The sequence below is a fragment of the Euprymna scolopes genome, chromosome 5 (genome assembly GCF_053919585.1).
Source record: "Euprymna scolopes isolate OS-2025 chromosome 5, ASM5391958v1, whole genome shotgun sequence".
NCBI classification, from domain to species: Eukaryota; Metazoa; Mollusca; class Cephalopoda; order Sepiida; family Sepiolidae; genus Euprymna; species Euprymna scolopes.
The window spans coordinates 21,636,584-21,644,583 of record NC_136486.1 but is presented as its reverse complement, the minus strand read 5'-3'; positions in this window follow the sequence as shown (position 1 = coordinate 21,644,583).

The following is an 8,000-nucleotide window of genomic DNA, read 5'->3' as shown; positions in this document are numbered from 1 at the left end:
CTTAAAAAATTAACTTTTACCCAAGTTCCACCATTACTGATCATGTTGTCTCATCATTTACATAACAATTATTAACCTTTATCCTATGTAAGAAAATTTTCAATCATAATACAAACCCTAACTGCCATTGTATCGATCGATTTGATTGGTCGAATCTAACCAGACATGTCACGTGCCTATGGCGTCAATTTCTATTTCCTTTTCAAATTTATCCGTTCTTTCCAGACAAGCGAAGAGGAAGGACTCATTTTTATTATGTCTTCTAAAAACCTTTCATTTTCGGTATGCAGCCTGTTTGCGTTGCTACCAATTTTTAGGGCCATGGGCCCATGAGGTCCAATGGAATGCGGCTAATTTCATCCTTTCCTGCAACAGATTACGACAGCATTGCACAATGCAAAAAGACTCTAACTACCGCTTCATGGAAGTAAACTACCCTCCCCCCCCCCCAAAAAAAAAAAATTGGACGCACCATTTTGCAATAATATCCTGTGACGAATAAAGTTTGTCTTGAATTTTACAGGTAGAGTTTGTTGTTTTGTGATTGTCGCATTTCTTGCCTTCAACAGACCATCGAACATGTTAGATAAAATTCCCACCTTGACATAAAATAATTCCTACCACTTAGAGTTGCTTCTGGCCTTGATAAACGCGGGCCCTCAACTATAAAAAAAAAAACCTTCTATAAAAATAAAAGAGTAGATTATGCTAATGTGTGTAAAAATATTTAACTAATGAACTCTTAACACTGAAATTAACTTACTGGAATATCCAGTTTCGTGTTGTTACTTAAAATAATATCACTTGGAGAAAGTGTACCATTTCTTCGACAAGCCAGTATGAGTTGGCCTTAGCAAGATGTTATTTGTGCTGCGAATTCTGTTATTTTGGATATTTAGTCAAGGTTTATTTTCACGGAAAAGTATCCTCCAACCAGGTTTTCTTGACAAACACCTGTACAGAGAGACCTTAGACACTCGAAGATAGAGTCTAGTAAGCATTCAGATATATTAAAATGTGCCATTAAATTCTCCTTAACTGTTCAAATGTTCCGTTCGTAAAATGAAGAACATTTTTAGTCATGTGCAAGCGACTCTATAAGTCACTCAGTCGGTGCGTCGGTCCGTCCGTCGGTCCGTCCGTCGGTCTGTCGGTCAGTCTGTCCGTAACACTTCTGTGCCTGGCGTTTTTGGTTAAGATCAAAGGTCTGTTGTTAATAGATGTTGTTCTTAGCTTTTTAAGCTTTTCTTGGCCTTTTGGCCAAGATCAAAGTGTAGTATCGGTCACAACCCATGAGACAGCGCCCACGCCAAAACAGGCGGCAACAACCCCAGCAACCACGGCACCAACCCCAGCTCCAAGGAAAACCCAAACCACTCCGGAGGCCAAGGGGGAGGAATGGAGCACGGTAGTGAGACAAAAAAGGAAGCCCATAATCCCTTCCACCACCGTCCCACCACCAGCCTAAAAAATCGATGTCACAGCCTCTGCAAATGCAGCAACAACAACAGCCCCTGCAGCCGATGCCGCGGAAACAGCCGCAGCAACAACAACTACCGCAGCAGCAAGAGCAGCAAGTGCAGCAGAGGTAGCAGCAGAAGCAGAAGCAGCAGCAGCAACGACACCAGCGAGAGTAGCAGCAACAAAAACCGCTGCAACAGCAACTAGAGGAGCAGACACAACCAACGATCCCCACACCAATCGAGACGGGGATCAAGCAGAGAAAAGACTGCTCCTCTGAGGATGAATCTACAAGTGAGAGGGAGAGGAACTCAACCTCACCTCTCCCCGGTTCATTAGAAAGAATTTTTTTAAAAAATAAAAGAAGAAAAGGGGAAGAAAAGGTGGACCCCACTCCCTGTGAACATACACCACCCCTAACAACAAAATTCACTTCCACCCCCAAACCAGACACCGCACCAACACCAGACACCGCACCAACACCAGACACCACACCAACAACAAACATGGCACCAACACCAACACCAACACCACACCAACACCAGACACCACACCAACACCAGACACCGTACCAACACCAGACACCGCACCAACACCAGACACCGTACCAACACCAGACACCGCACCAACACCAGACCCTACACCAGCACCAACACCTGTCCCCACACCAATGCAAACTGAGCCACCACCCCAAAAAGAAAAGGAAAAGAATGAACCGAGGGAAGGGAGAGGCTCTTCTGCCTCTCGCAGACAAACCAAATTAAAAGCCCTTACCCCCGAGGAACTATGTTATGTAGACCTCTATCTGTGGCAACAGACATTTCCCATCGGCAGAGGAAAAACTTAAAACCTCTGCTCGATTACAAACAGATAGAGGGGAAAGATGTAAATATCCCCTCAAATTTCCCGGACGCCCCACTCCTAATAACTTTTGTCAGAACTCCAAATGCCTGCAAGACCAACTTGTGGACAAGGCTGCAGGCCGCTGAAGGGGTGTTTCCGGGAATCAAACTGGTTAAAAAAATGACCCTTCTTTTGACGAACTGTTAAAACAATGCAAAGGAAGGGTCCCAGTGTTGGGCCATGAAATTAATTTATTCTTTAGACGGCATTGTGAGAGAAGGTCAGGATATGAAAAACCTGACCACCTTGAGCATGGCACATAACGTTGGCGTCCTCTCCTCGGCTGACTTCATAGCTGAGTGTGACACATGCTAAGGTAGGTACCATGGCTTTGAATTTGGCTAGTTTGAATGCAAGGGGCTTGAGATAATCGGGCCGGGCGGCTCGCCTCCGACATGACCTCTTGTCCCTGGGAGTGGATGTCGTGGCAATTCAGGAGACGCATTTCGTTTACTCTGTGGACTGTCAGGTGCTGGCCCGAGATTTTGAGGTTTTCTCAGCATATGTCATCCCGCAGAGGAAGGGAATTCCCATGCTGGTTAAACATATCCTGTCAGTGACGGTCGACGTTGTTCATAGGGATGCAGTGGGCAAGCTTGTTGTGGCCGATGTTGCCGCAAAAGATTCCGGTTTTTCGGGTGATCGCGGTTCATGCGCCCGGCACCGCTCGTGAGAGGGTCTCATTCTGTAGTCAGCTTGATACGTTTGTAGATTGTCGGAAGCAGGTAATGCTAATGGGGGATTAGAACGCCATCTTAGACCCCGAGATAGATAAGGTAGGAGGCGATGCTAGAGGATCGGAGAGGTGCGAGTCCAGCCTGGCTGATCGGATGGCTAGATGCGGTCTGGTCGACAGGTTTCGGGGCGGGAGATGTGGACATGGACCAATAGCATTTCCTCCTATTCAAACACTTACTTGGACAGTATGTTAGTTAGGACAGGCGAGTAGACTTCTTGTCCCACGTTCACTTGGCTAGGCCAGACGGACCATAAACTAGTTATGGCCCAGCTGAAGTTAGGAAATAGGCCTAAGTTAGTGGCTCACTGCAAGTTAAACACCTCCCTCCTAGAGATACAAGACTTCCAAGAGAAGTTAATAGAAATAATTCAAAAAGCACTAGTGGGGGCGGTTACCGGGATTAAGTGGTGGGTAGGTCTAAAAGCCAAAATTAGAACCTTCTCGGTCAAGTATGCCCAGAGCCTCACACTAGATAAGGCCAAGATGAAGAAGAAGCTAGCTCAGAAACTAGCTCAGGCTACAGGGGAGGGTGATAGGTTAGTCAGGAACTAGCTAAGCAGGACCTTTTGTGTGAGAATAGTGAGTGTTATGAAGGTCAAGTAGTCCGAGATAGGCTTAGAAAGATAGGCAATGATGCAGTCAACTCCAACACTGACGCGCGTCGTGAAATTTCTAGGCATGACTCGAACAAGTACATTTTTTTTTTTTAATTACATTTTCACCCCAAACAAAGCAAATTGCCACTTTGGTGTAGGGGCTACTATCAGGGGCAACAACTACAGGGGTACTATGTAGGGATTTGGGCAGCAAGATGTTGGTTCACGTTACACTTGAACTTCTGCACGTCGGTACTGTTGGGGAAGTAGGGACCTGGAATGGAATTCCAAAGTTTAGCGGTTCTGGGGAAGAAACTATTGGAGTAGAAAGATCTTTTACATCTAGGGATCTTTACAGTGTGGGGGTGGGATTAAGCTGCCTGTCAGGTTTGTCGAGGGTGCTGACGTCGTGGGGGCACAAGTGATTGTAGTTCGTCAGAGCATTCACCACTAAAATACTTGTTGAACAGGCAGAGGGATGCAACATTTCGTCGATGAGACAGAGGCTGAAGCTTAGATGCCAGTTCAGGGCCTATCAGGTTTGTGACTCTCTTTGAACCTTGTCAAGGAGCGAGATACTAGTAGCAGATGCACCAGCCCAAATGTGACAGCAATAATTCATACATGGGCGAATAGTGGCCTTATAGAGATACAGGATACTTTCGGGTGTTAGTAGTTGTCTAGCACGGTAGAAAGAGCCCACCTTTCTTGCAGCGGCCCTGGTAATGCCTTCAATGTAATTGTTCTAACTCATGTTTCCTGTGAACGTTAGGCCAAGGAGTTTGAACAATGTACTCTTAGATAAAAAGTCATTGGCCATTGCTATAGGTGGTAGAGAGGGTTTCTTGTAATTATTGAATGAAACTAGTTTAGTCTTGGCGGCATTGAACGTGACCATCCATTTTTGTCCCCATTCCACTACAGATTGGAGATCTTCCTCTAGTGTTTCTGCCATTTCTTTAGAAATGTGTTCATTCATCTTCCTGTCGTGCCTGCCATAGAGTGTAGTGTCATCAGCATATATACCCATCTCAGAGGCAATTTTGTCGGGGAGGTTATTTATGAATATCAGGAACAATAGAGGTCCAAGGATAGATCCTTGGGGCACTCCCGCATTTATATCATATTGTTTAGATGTACGACCGTCGAAGACAACCTGGATTTTTCTCTTATCTAAGAAGGATTTAATTATGTTAAGTATTCTACCAGTGATACCATATGATCTAATTTTCCTGAGGAGACTCTTGTGCCATACCCTGTCAAAAGCCTTAGATATATCTAGAGCTACTGCTCTGCCCTCCCCCGCTTTGTCCAGTGAATGGTATATACGTTCAGAGATTACAGTGAGGATGTCAACTGTGCAACGGGCTTGTCTAAATCCATATTGTTGGTCAGTCAGAAGTTTAGCATCTGTAAGGTGATGGACTAGAGCATGGTTAATTAAGGTCTCAAATATTTTGGCAAAAAGTGGGAGGAGGCTAATAGGGCGATAATTTAATGGGTCAGTCCTTTCGCCAGAATTCTTGAATACTGGTACAACAGAAGCAGTTTTCCAACAGCCCAGAAAGCAAGCTTCATTAAGGCATTTGTTGTAGAGCTTGGAGAGAACTGGAGCTACTTCGGCTGAGCATTTTTTTAATAGGACAGCTGGGATGAGATCGGGTCCACATGCTTTTGAAGTGTCAAGGTTTTTTATGATGGCATGCACCTGAGTAGGGGTGATTTTCAGATCGTCTAGTATAGCGTCTGTCCGCATAGGAAAGTCAGGTAGGGGGTGGTTGGAAGGGTCCAGTGTGGAGTTTGAGGCAAACCGACTGGCAAGCATGTTAGCCTTGTCGGTTGCTGAGGAGACAACCTCGTGATTGTTGGTTAGTGGGGGAATTGTTGATTGCCCATTATTTACTACACTGTTGTAGATTTTCCAGAAGTCTCAAGTTCCTAGTTTTTGTGCTTCGATGCGTTTTTTAGTGGTTTCCGTAAATTCTCTCTTAGCTGTCGCTATTTATTTCTTAACGTTATTTCTAGCTTTTATATACTTCAGTCTGTTTGAACTGGACTTATGTCGGTTAAATCTGCGGTATGCATGCTGCTTTTGAGCAAGGCAAAGGTAAGACATCCGGGTGGACGCGCCCTGGAATCGACTCAGGAGATCTGCGAGGGGTTTTGAGAACATTTCGAGGAGCATTTTACGCAGCAGCCCGATCTTCCAGTCCTTGAGTTTAGCGACTATCTGGCTGACTCTCCCTGCCTCGAGGCAGCTAGAGCGGCTAGTTGTGAGGGCCGGGTGATGGAGTAGGAGGTTTTTACTGCGCTGAAGCAGGTCAGCTGTGACAGATCGCCAGGACTCGATGGTCTGCCATACGAACTGTATTTGAGGCTGTCACCCATGTTTCTGCCTCTTCTGACGGATGTGTTCAACTATTGGTTTGCTCAGGGATCCATCCCGGGGAATGTCACCAAGAGAGTGATCACATTGCTGAGGAAAGGTGACGAGCATGGTGGGGAAGAGTTAGATGATTACAGGCCTATAACTCTGCTAAACACAGAGTTGAAGATTTTGGGCAAGGTCCTGTCGAATCGGCTGCAGGTTGTTATCGACGGGTTGGTTGAACTAGAACAGAACTATGCTGTGAAGGGGAGATCGATTCAGAACAACTTGCACCTGATATGCATGATCCTAGAGGGAGGGATAGATGACGACACGGAAGCCATGCTGATCAACTTAGATCAGTCCAAAGCTTTCGATAGGGTCGACCATCATTTCTTGGCATCTGTCTTAGAGGCTGCCAGTTTTAAACTGGACTTCTGTAAGTGGATCTCCGTGATGTATCGACAGCCCACAGACGTCGTGCAAGTCAACAGAAAGCGTTTGAAACCCTTTGTTATCTCTCAGTCGGTTCGTTCGAGTCTTCCACTGTCGCCTCTGCTCTATGTCCTGGCTTTGAAGCCCTGCTCCACAAGCTCAGACGTGGGTAGGCAAATTCGGCCCTGCGCGGAATTACAATACCCGGTGGCTCAGCCGCCAAGGTATCTGCATTCGCCGATGATGTCACAGTCTTTGTGTCAAGCTTCAGAGACATCGAGATCGTGTCGGAGGCGCTCGCTCGGTACGAAAGAATTAAAGGGACCAAGATAAACCGCAGCAAGTCGGTAATACTGTGGTTGCGTGCCTGGAGTGGCAACGCCAACCTCCAAGCGCCCTTCAGTTGGACAGATAGCCCGGTTCGGATCCTCGGCATGTGGTTTGGACCAGGTCTCCAGTTTGACAAAAATTGGTTGGAGGTACGGTCAAAGGTGGAGGCTGCAGTCAATTCGTGGCTTCCTAGGAAAGTTTCCTTAAAGGGTAGAGCTGAGGCATGCACCACTTACGTCTTTCCTCTCATCCTTTTCGAACTGGCCATACTTCCCCTGCCTGCACAACACCTAACAGCTCGTTGAACTCTTGTCCTCGCTTCTTTGGGACAGAGGAAGACACTGTGTGTGGGAGGCTTGGGAATGCCGGACTTGAAGTGTCATCGAGACGCTGAGAGGCTGACCTTCCTGAGCCACTATATGCAAGATGACCAATCGTGGCACCCCGTGGTTACTGCCACCTTCCCCGACCTCGTACTCGACCCTTCTATCAAGAGCCGTCGCAGGGCGCGGGAGAATCTGCCGACATGAAAGAGTGTCAAGCCACGCTAAAACAACTACCAAGGTCCAGCGACCTTGTGACTGCTACCCGTAGGGAACTCCACAGGGATCTAGTTAAGGGGGCCGCCGACGACCCGCTATGCACGCGTTTGTGTTGGCAGCAGAGTGAGATCCGCTCCGCGTGGAGCTGGGGACCAGGTTAGAGTCATTTGAACAATTCGGAGTTCTCTCTGACCTGGCGATTGGCCCGAAATGCACTTCCACTCAACAATATACAACGCAGTTCCGGGTTTTTGGAGTCGCCTGATTGTCCCCATTGTGGGACAACAGCTGTAGAAACAACTGATCACGCTTTCTTTGATTGCCACGAAGTCCGCCAGTACTGGTCGTATATCAGCGAAGTGACGGCTCGCATCGATCCTGAGCATCCTCGCTCAATTACCGTATCCAATGTTGTGGACAATGTGAGGCCACCATGGGACCGGGAAGGACAAATGGTCTATGTTACGATCCTGGCCGTGGTGAGAATGGTGATTTGGACGTCGCATCTGCAAGGTTGCCGGGATGTGTTGTCTTTTTCTGATCAGGATCTGATTGCTTTCTTTAAACACCAACTACGGGTGAAGATCAGATGTGATAGAAGAAGGCTGCATTGCGCGGCATTTGAC